The sequence below is a fragment of the Triticum urartu genome, chromosome 5, assembly GCF_003073215.2.
Source record: "Triticum urartu cultivar G1812 chromosome 5, Tu2.1, whole genome shotgun sequence".
Classification (NCBI taxonomy): domain Eukaryota; kingdom Viridiplantae; phylum Streptophyta; class Magnoliopsida; order Poales; family Poaceae; genus Triticum; species Triticum urartu.
The window spans coordinates 115,325,425-115,334,428 of record NC_053026.1 but is presented as its reverse complement, the minus strand read 5'-3'; positions in this window follow the sequence as shown (position 1 = coordinate 115,334,428).

Sequence of the window (9,004 nt, the reverse complement as noted above, 5' to 3'; positions counted from 1 at the left end):
ATTTTTGATTGCTCCATGTTATATTATCTACTGTTTTGGACAATATTGGGCTTTATTATCCACTTTTATATTATTTTTGGGACTAACCTATTAACCGGAGGCCGAGCCTAGAATTGCTATTTTTTGCCTATTTCAGTGTTTCGAAGAAAAGGAATATCAAACGGGGTCGAAACAGAATGAAACCAACTGGAGAAGTTATTTTTGGAAGGAATGCTACCGGAAAAACTTTGAGTGCACATCCGGAAAGGAACGAGGGAGCCACGAGGCAGGAGGGCACGCCGACCCCCCTAGGGCGCACCCTCCACCCTCGTGGGCCCCTCGTGGCTCCCCTGACGTATCTCTTTCATCCATATATACCCACGTACCCTAAAACTATCAGGGAACACAAAAGATCGGGAGTTCTGCCGCCAAAAGCCTCCGTAGCCACCGAACACCAATCTAGACCCGTTTCGGCACCCTTCCAGAGGGGGTAATCCCTCTCCGGTGGCCATCTTCATCATCCCGGTGCTCTCCATGACGAGGAGGGAGTAGTTCTCCCTCGGGGCTGAGGGTATGTACTAGTAGCTATGTGTTTGATCTCTCTCTCTCGTGTTCTTGAGGTGGTACGATCTTGATGTATCGCGAGCTTTGCTATCATATTTGGATCCTATGATGTTTCTTCCCCCCTCTACTCTCTTGTAATGGATTGAGTTTCCCCTTTGAAGTTATCTTATTGGATTCAGTCTTCAAAGATTTGAGAACACTTGATGTATGTCTTGTCGTGCGTATCTGTGGTGACAATGGGATACCACGTGATTCACTTGATGTATGTTTTGGTGATCAACTTGCGGGTTCCGCCCATGAACCTATGCATAGGGGTTGGCACACGTTTTCGTCGTGATTCTCCGGTAGAAACTTTGGGGCACTCTTTGAGGTCCTACGTGTTGGTTGAATAGATGAATCTGAGATTGTGTGATGCGTATCGTATAATCATACCCACGGATACTTGAGCTGACATTGGAGTATCTATCTGACATTAGGTTTTTGGTTGATTTGTGTCTTAAGGTGTTATTCTAGTACGAACTCTAGGGCTGTATTTGACACTTATAGGAATAGCCCAACGAATTGATTGGAAAGAATAACTTTGAGGTGGTTTCGTACCCTACCATAATCTCTTCGTTCGTTCTCTGCTATTAGTGACTTTGGAGTGACTCTTTGTTGCATGTTGAGGGATAGTTATATGATCCAATTATGTTATTATTGTTGAGAGAACTTGCACTAGTGAAAGTATGAACCCTAGGCCTTGTTTCAACGCATTGCAATACCGTTTACGCTCACTTTTATCATTAGTTACCTTGCTGTTTTTATATTTTTAGATTACAAATACGCATATCTACTATCCATATACCACTTGTATCACCATCTCTTCGCCGAACTAGTGCACCTATACAATTTACCATTGTATTGGGTGTGTTGGGGACACAAGAGACTCTTTGTTATTTGGTTGTAGGGTTGCTTGAGAGAGACCATCTTCATCCTACGCCTCCTACAGATTGATAAACCTTAGGTCATCCACTTGAGGGAAATTTGCTACTGTCCTACAAACCTCTGCACTTGGAGGCCCAAAAACTTCTACAAGAAGAAGGTTGTGTAGTAGACATCAAGCTATTTTCTAGCGCCGTTGCCAGGGAGGTGAGTGCTTCAAGGTATATCTTTAGATCTTGCAATCGAATCTTTTTGTTTCTTGTTTTAGCACTAGTTTAGTTTATAAAACAAAACTACAAAAAATATGGAATTGAGTTTGCCTCATACGCTTCATCTTTTTAATATCTTTCGTGAGTATGATGGAAAGGAAAATTGTGCCAAAGTGTTAGAAGAAGAATGCATTAAAATGTTTGGCACTAAATATTTGAATGATGAGCATGATTGCAATGTTGTTAGTATGAATTCCTTGAATATCCATGATACTAATGATGATTGCACTAGTTATGATGAAAATGTCTCCTATAAACATGTCAATTTTTGTGGAGTACATTGGGTTTGTAAGTACACACCAAATAGGGAAGATAGATATTGCAAGAGGCATAAGTACTCAGAAACAAAATTGTTGCAAGAAAGGCTAGATGAATGTGCTGAAAATTTAAATTATCTTGGCCATACTTGTGAGCTTTGCAATGAACATGATCATTTCAGTACCCAATGCAAATTGTTTCATGATCATATCGTGTCCAAAAATTGTGATGACTTGATTTCCCTTGCACATCATAATGAACTTAGTTTGCTTATGGGTTACGAAGAAATGAAACGTATAACTAATTATGTTCCAAAATTTTCCTGTTATAAACTTCTTGGATTTGATCTAGAGGAAATTTATATGTATTGTGAGGTGAATTGTATTGAAAATCCTTATATTGCCAACTACATAAAGAAAAGAAAACAAATAGGGGATGAAGAGAATACTAATGAAAGGGAAGACACTTCCCAATATCCTCCTATTATTTCTTATGATGAATCAGGTAACAAGGAGGAGCCTCCTATTCAACCAATCTCATTAATAAGGAGCTCCAAAAAGAGGATTGAACCCACACATGATGTGGTGAAGAAGAAGAAAAGAAAAAGGAAGAGAGGTAAAAAGATATCTCCCCCAAATAGTGCTTCTCCTATTACTATTGTGCCTCATGAAAATATAATTCTGGAAGATAATGATACTTCTTATGATCTGGAAAATCTTTTTGGCACTTGCTTGGACGAATATGATAATTGCTATACTATTGGTGCTATCCATACTATTAATGATGAGAGTGATTATGCTTATGATATAAAAAGTCCCAAGCTTGGGGATGTTATGTTTGATGAAGATGATGCTTTTGAGAATATATTTGCTGAAATTAATGTTTGTCCCAAGCTTGGGGATGCTACGCTTAATGAAGATGATATTTTTAGTCTCCCAAGTTTTGGTATGCAAATTTATAATGATGATAGCATGCCTCCTACTTATGATAATTATTGTGATGATACATATGCTATAAAAGTAGTGATGATTATATTTATAAAACTTGTCATGATTATGATTACCCTTTTTCTGAACATCACTCTTTTAATGTGGAAATAATTTATAGTATTCGAGTTTCCTACGATACTCCCACTATTCCGAATGAGAAGAATTTTGCTTATGTGGAGAGTAATAAAATTTCTATGCTTGTAGATCATGGAATGCTTCAGGTGCTGGTTATATTGTTGAAGTCATTCATGATGCTACTGAAAATTATTATGAGGGAGGAATATATGCTTGTAGGAATTGCAATAATATCAAGTTTCCTTTCTATGTGCTTAAAATTTTGAAGTTATGCTTGTTTTACCTTCCTATGCAAGTTGATTCTTGTTCCCACAAGTTGTTTTCTCAAAAAATCCCTATGCATATGAAGAGGGTTATACTTAAATGTGCTAGTCATATTCTTCATGATGCTCTCTTTATGTTTCAATTCTTATCTTTTATGTGAGCATCATTGAAATTATCATGCCTAGCTAGGGGCGTTAAAAGATAGCGCTTTTTGGGAGGCAACCCAATTTTATTTTAGTTCCTTGCTTTTTGTTCCTGTTTAGTAATAAATAATTCATCTAAACTCTGTTTAGATGTGGTTTTATGCTTTTAATTAGTGTTTGTGCCAAGTAGAACCTTTGGGAAGACTTGGGGAAAGTCTTGTTGATCATGCTGTAAAAAACAGAAACTTTAGCGCTCACGAGAATTGCTGCCATTTTTATTTGGAAATTGATATTTAGTTAATTCTTTTTGAATATGATTAATAGATAAATTCCTCAGGTCCAGATATTTATTTGTTAATTTTATGAGTTCCATAAGTATACGTTTGATCCAGATTACTACAGACTGTTCTGTTTTTGAGAGATTCTGTTTTTCATGTGTTGTTTACTTATTCTGATGAATCTATGGCTAGTAAAAGAGTTTATAAACCATAGAGAAGTTGGAATACAGTAGGTTTAACACCAATATAAATAAAGAATGAGTTCATTACAGTACCTTGAATTGGTGATTTATTTTCTTATACTAACAGAGTTTACGAGTTTTTTGTTAAGTTTTGTCTGGTGAAGTTTTCAAGTTTTGGGTAAGGATTTGATGGACTGTGGAATAAGGAGTGGCAAGAGCCTAATCTTGGGGATGCCCAAGGCACTCCAAGGTAATATTCAAGGATAGCCAAAATCCTAAGCTTGGGAATGCCCCGGAAGGCATCCCCTCTTTCGTCTTCGTTCATCGGTAACTTTACTTGGAGCTATATTTTTATTCACCACATGATATGTGTTTTGCTTGGAGCATCAATTTATTTTGTGAGGATTTGCTTTATGTTATTTAGAACAATGTTTTGCATCTTTTATTTCAATAAAAGTGGCATTGATAGCCTTTACTATGCCTATTTTAGAAGTCCACATGTTGCTGTTTGAAAACAGAAAGTTTACCGCTGTTGCAATAATTCCCTAGAAAAGTCAGAATGTGATAAAATGTTGAAACCTTTTGCATATTAAGCTCTGATAAATTTAATACAGTGGGAATTTTCTTTCATAATTTTTGGATCTAGGAAATTACGGATGTTGCTGCATTCCTTAAAGACTGTCCTGTTTAGGCAGATGGCTGTTATATTTGCATTGTTTGCATATGTTTGCTTCTTTAATGATTCTATTTGAGTATAGGACTATTAAATATGCAGAGGAATTTATATGCAATGTTGAATAATAATTTTAGTGATTTGCTACAGTACAGTATGATAAGGTTTTTGCAATAGTTTACACTAACTTATCTCACGAGTCCTTGTTGAGTTTTGTGTGGATGAAGCTTTTTGAGATTTAGGGAGACCGTGATATGAGAGGAATTAAGGAGACACAAAAGCTCAAGATATGGGATGTTCAAGGCACCCCAAGATAATATTTCAAGAAGTCTCAAGCGTCTAAGCTTGGGGATGCCCCGGTTGGCATCCCACCTTTCTTCTTCAACAACTATCGGTTAGTATCGGTTGATCCTAAGTTTTTGCTTCTTCACATGATGTTTGTTATTATTAGATGTCATTTTATTTTGTTTTTCTTGCTGTTTGAATAAAGTAACAAGATCTGAAATTATTAAATGTTAGAGAGTCTTCACATAGTTGCATAATTATTCGACTACTCATTGATCTTCACTTATATCTTTCGGAGTAGTTTGTCATTTGCTCTAGTACTTCACTTATATCTTTTTAGAGCACGGTGGTGGTTTTATTTTGTAGAAATAGATGAACTCTCATTATTCACTTAGATTATTTTGGGAGTCTTAAATAGCATGGTAATCTGCTTAAAATCCTAATATGCTAGGTATCCAAGATTAGTAAAATTTTCTTATGAGTGTTTTGAATACTAAGAGAAGTTTGATGCTTGATGATTGTTTTGAGATATGGAGGTAATAATATCAAAGTCGTGCTAGTTGAGTAGTTGTGAATTTGAGAAGTGCCTGTGTTGAAGTTTGCAAGTCCCGTAGCATGCACATATGGTAAACGTTATGTAACAAATTTGAAACATGAGGTCTTATTGATTGTCTTCCTTATGAGTGGCGGTCGGGGACGAGCGATGGTCTTTTCCTACCAATCTATCCCCCTAGGAGCATGCGCGTAGTGCCGAGGTTTTTGATGACTTGTAGATTTTTGCAATAAGTATGTGAGTTCTTTATGACTAATGTTGATTCCATGGATTATACGCACTCTCACCCTTCCATCCTTGCTAGCATCTTCGGTACCGTCCATTGCCCTTTCTCACATTGAGAGTTGGAGAAAACTTTGCCGGTGCATCCAAACCCCGTGATATGATACACTCTTTCACACATAAACCTCCTTATATCCACCTCAAAACAGCCACCATACCTACCTATTATGGCATTTCCATAGCCATTCCGAGATATATTGCCATGCAACTTTCCATCATTCCATTTATCATGACACATTCATCATTGTCATATTGCTTAGCATGATCATGTAGTTGGCATAGTATTTGTGGCAAAGCCACCGTTCATAATTCTTTAATACATGTCACTCTTGGTCCATTGCATATCCCGGTACACTGCCGGAGGCATTCATATAGAGTCATCTTTTGTTCTAGTATCGAGTTGTAATCATTGAGTTGTAAATGAATAGAAGTGTGATGATCATCATTTTCTAGAGCATTGTCCCAAGTGAGGAATAAATAAATAAAAGGCCATAAAAAAGGCCCAAAAAAAGGAGAAAGGCCATAAAAAAGAGAAGGCCCAATAAAATGAAAAAATGAAAATGAGAGAAAAGGAGAGAAGGGACAATGCTACTATCCTTTGCCACACTTGTGCTTCAAAGTAGTACCTTAATCTTCATGATAGAGAGTCTCTGGTTTTGTCACTTTCATATACTACTGGGAATTTTTCATTATAGAACTTGGCTTGTATATTCCAACAATGGGCCTCCTCAAGTGCTGTAACATCCCAAATTTTCAATTTGGAATGTTATACACTAGATCATCATTGCATATCATATTTATTGCATTTTGGTTGATCCTAGAAATTTCACGCAACTCAAGGACCCTCGGAGAGAGTTGGGGATTTCGTTATTTTCATATTTGAGATGTCTCGAATTTTGAAAATAGGATCATTTGATTTTATTTATTTTATCTTCAGTTATTTCTATTACAAAAATTATGAGAGAGGGAATAAAATGACTTTCCCAAAATAAAGAAATATTGAGGATTTAATAAAAAATCAAATAAGATTTATTTTGGTTTTATTTGCTATTTTATTTGAATTTAGGAAAAATGTGCGTTTTTCAAAATTGCATTTAGGCCCCAAAACAATGTTCATCCTCTGCAACTTGATTTTAGTAGCCCTGGAAAATTTATTTCGGGATTTTTGGAGTCCGTTTAGTAGTATTTTTTTCTGAACGTAACTATTAAAAAAAATTGAACCGACCTACGGGCCGTGCTAGGCCCGGACTCCTCCGGCCTCAGCCTTTATAAGCCGCCGGCCCACCCCGGGCCGAAACCCTAGTCGCCGCCTCCTCGAGCCCCGCGCCTGCGCCCGACGCCGCCGCCCCGCGCCCGACGCCACCGCCCTGCGCCGCCGACGCCGCCGCCCTCACCGCCGACACCGCCGCCGCCCGCCGCCGCCGCCCCGCGCCGCCCCACCGGACCCCGCCGCCGCCGCCCGTCTCGCCGCCGAGCCGCCAAGGTTGACCCGCTACCGGTTTTCCCGGAAAAATCGTTCGGTTTTCGCCTGTTTTTGTTCGTTTTTTTTAGTTTCCGTTTTTTTCTTTAGATCGATTTTCTTTCGGTTTAGGCTAATTAGCGAGCGTTCGCTCGTTCATTCGTTTTAATGAATGCGTTCTTCGTTTAGATCTAGTTAACGAACATTCATTCGTTAAACTGTTCGTCGTTTTTCTTTTTCTCGGATTAAATCCGCAATTTTTCTAATCGCGATTTCTGATCCGATTTTCGTTTTAGTTTAACTTTTCGCTCGTTTATCGGAATCAGGCAATTCAAGCGTCTGGAGTTTCATCTCGAAGCTCTCTTTCCGTTTAGCCAACTTAAACAAGTTTTTGCCACTGTAAAAATTGCCTTAGATCCATAATAGTAAATGAAGCCCGTTTCTTTTGCCGTTTGTTTTCTGTTGCTTCATTCGATTTGATTCTTTTTGCGAACCGGAGGTCTTAAGTTGAACTTTATGGTTAGATATCTTATTTGAGTTTTACTTGTGCATTAGTCGAGTACTTATTGTATGTTTGTTTGTTTGCGATAGAGTACCCGGAGTGCGCCGCTTGCTACTTCGAATCGCTAGGTTTACCGGATCATCAGCAAGGCAAGTAACACTTTGATCATGTTTTTCCCTCTACCCAGTTTTATTGCATTAGATCAATCCTCACACATTGCATGATTAGGATCTAATTAAATTGTGGGTTTGGGAAGTAGATGAGGTAGTACCTATTACCTGTTGTTATCAAACCTTTGGGAGTTACTTCTACGTTTGCTTATTATGCCATGCTATGCTAGTAGACGTGGATTGGGTGAGTGTTTCCATGACAGATGTGAGATTGTTAATTAATGGCTTATTTAAGGTGGCATCTTAAATACACATCTAGGTGGATTGAGGCACCTGGGTATTCCAGCGATTGCCTGCTCTTCTTTATGGACCGCCACCCAGGCTCAAAGGGATCATGAGATTATTCATGCTAGAAACTTCCATGTGTAACCACAAGCTATTATGGGCTCTAGCATAGTTGATTAAGTCGTGCGAACTCTTACAATGGTAGACTAGCAGATGTAGGGGATGTAGGTTGGTACGGTCTACCCGTTCGTAAGGTGCTAGCACTTCTGAAAGACTATGTCTCGGTCATCCGTTTCTCAAACACCATGTAGTGCGAGAAATCCAATGGAGGAGATCGAGTCTTGTGGGGAAAAGTGCGCAAACCTCTGCAGAGTGTATAAACTAATCATGGTTAGCCGTGTCCCCGGTTATGGACATCTTGAGTATCTAGTAACTGGATTATCATGTGTATCTCAACATGTTACTCTAAATTAATTCTGTTGGGTTTGATTTAATGATGATGTTTAATTGGGATTGAGAATGCTGTCAACCATTCTCAATGTTTAACAACCACCATGATAGTTAAATAAATTTATTCCTTTGCAGTAGGGAAAATTTGGCTTTACGCAAAACTGTAACCATAGAGCTTTCCACCAGCCAAATATGCATATAGAATAGCTGTTTCATTCCATTACTCTCTATGTGTTACTTTGCTAGCATATTCCATGTGCTGACCCCTTTTGGGCTACAACGTTAATGTTGCAGACCTTTCAGACGACTATTAAGGAGTTTTTGGTCGTGGTTCTATACTCAGTGATGCCGTTGGAGTTGATGGACTCACTTATCTTCCAAGCCTTCCGCTGTTATCGTTATTAGATGGCCTTATGCCATATTTATTGTAGTAAGTTCTCTTTTGAGACACGCGATGTAATAAGTGTGCGATTGCTACTCTGT